We start from the raw sequence: 2,263 nt of genomic DNA, 5'->3' as shown, positions 1-2,263 counted from the left end.
GAGGCAGATGGTCACATGGCAGAGGGGTTGCTGGGAACGGAGGCAGATGGTCACATGGCAGAGGGGTTGCTGGGAATGGAGGCAGATGGTCACGTGGCATCTGCAGCTGGGAAACAGAGTGCAGGCTGGCTCTCGGCATGCTATCTCCTCCCCCCTTTTCATTCCACTCACGTTCAGGGTGGGTCATCCCTCCGTAGTTAGCCCTCCCGGAAATGGCCTTACAGACTGGCCCAGGAGGCTTTTCTCCTAGAAGGTTCTAATCCTGTAAAGATGAAAGTGCGGATTAACCAGCGCAAACATCAACAGGGAATTTATTATTATTATTATTTTTTAAAAAAAAACCCGTGTTCTCGAGCCTCACTCCAGAGCCACTGAATCAGAAACTCTGCCCTTTAACTAGCCTGCCAACAAGCCCTCCAGGTGATTCTGATGTCTGGTAAAGGTTAAGAGCTGCAGATGAGCGGCACGAACGAATCCCCAGCCTCGACTCGACATCACAGTCCCGGCACAGAGGATGGCACGGCAATTTCACAGTTGGCCTTTAAATCCGGTGCCTTGCAGTTCAGCTTTAAGACTGTAGAATGGCTTCACCATTGCACCACGTGGAAGCTTCCAGATACCACTCATAGAACTGCAGCTCCCAAGCTCCTATAAAGTACTGGCAATTGGAGGAGTGAAAAAAAAACAAAAACAAAAACATGTTTCTCCTGGTGAAGAAAGACTATGTAACAGATAAGGGATTAATTTCCAGTGACGGTCTTTCTAATTCTGTATTCATAACATTGTATGCATGCTAGGCTACCCATGCACCATCTGCTGATACACATTAGGTAATTGGGCACCCAGCAGCCCCATTTGCATGCAAAGGTGGCTGTGCACCTCACATTACAAGTCTAAAATTAAGATCCAGGAAGAAGCAGGCGCAGCTAAGAAAATAATGAGATAAGGAAAAATGGCTTCAGTTATTCAGCAGTTTTGGCCTCTACTGTTCGGCCTTTGCTGATTTGCCCCTGGAAATGTCGCATCCCATGTGGAAGAGAGTCTTGTAAGAGCATCTAGGGTTTTGGTTTTGTTTTGTTTTGTTTTAAACCTGTACTTATAAGATGGTTGCGTTTATCCACCGCATTTTCTCCCAAACTGCACCCGTCTGTATGCTGCAGTCTGTTACTGTACTATATTTTTGCTTTCTGAAGTCTTCACGCTCTGGTGGGACCACGTGCATGGGCTCACAAAGAGCCACTGGAGCACAGACTCACAGCTGGGATCCGTGACGCTGTACTTCAGTTAGCCCACCCACCCTTCGTCATGCAGCCACATGAACCAGGCCCTGTGGCATAGGTCTGGAATACATACCTATGAAGCCTGCCTCTGCTCTTAAAGCTTCACCGTGTTTTAGATAGCTCGGTATTTCTGGTAACTCCACGAGAAATAGTCTCACTTACAAAAGAGTCTTGGGAGCTGGCTTGGCGGGTAAAAAGCTTGCTATGCAAATATGAAGACTTGGTTTTGGATTCCTAGCACCCAGGGGGAAAAGTCCAGCATGGAGGGGTGTGGCTCTAATCCCAGAGCTACAAGGGGTGTGTGTGTGTGTGTGTGGAAGGAACAGAGATGGGGTGTGTGTGCCCTGGCTAGCCAGTCTAGTCAAAATAGAACTCCAGCTTTAGGGAGACATTCCATCTCAAAACATAAGGAGGCGAGACGCAGAAGACACCAACGCCAATCTCGGGTCCTCACACACGCACGCCCAGGCAAGTGCACCAGTGTGTGCAATGGTGCACACGTGTCGGCACCTCACCTGCTAAAGAAAGAGCAAAGATAAAACTGAAAATAAGAAAGCTTTCCTCGAGTCTCACGTTCAGTGTCCTTGTTTCTCTGGGCTCCTGATTATGTTCAACCTGTGTCCCCAGGGAAATGGGGAGCTCAGGGGATCGAGGCTCCCAAAAACCAAAACCTAAAACCATGAACCAGACTAGTGGGCTAGACACATGAGTCACAAAGAGGATGTGGCTGGATGGCCAAAGACTTGAACTCTTGTTTGTCTGCACAAAGAATGCAGCAGATGTCTCTGTGATCCTTTTCCTCCTAAAGTGGGTCTACAAGAAGACGAAAATTGATCTTAAAGGGACTGACTCCTAGAGCGCCACCTAGAGGAGTGATGTCCTACAAGGACAGTCTACCAAGAACCAATGGTCTTGTAGTTCCACAGGAGCCAGTCGCCAATTGCTTTTCCTTCTTTATTTGGTCTTGTTCACCTGCTCTTCAA

The 2,263-nt window shown here is 48.0% G+C and overlaps 1 protein-coding gene across 1 annotated transcript in view; it reads left to right on the top strand.

Annotated features, from left to right (window-relative positions):
• Epsti1 (epithelial stromal interaction 1) overlaps window positions 1–2,263 on the top strand; it is a 104,244-nt gene that overhangs the window by 17,810 nt on the left and 84,171 nt on the right. The gene's annotated exons all lie outside the window — the stretch shown is intronic.

The sequence above is a fragment of the Microtus ochrogaster genome, unplaced genomic scaffold (assembly GCF_000317375.1).
Source record: "Microtus ochrogaster isolate Prairie Vole_2 unplaced genomic scaffold, MicOch1.0 UNK88, whole genome shotgun sequence".
NCBI lineage: Eukaryota > Metazoa > Chordata > Mammalia > Rodentia > Cricetidae > Microtus > Microtus ochrogaster.
Note: the sequence above shows the minus strand (reverse complement) of the source record. Positions and strands in the feature narration are given on the sequence as shown.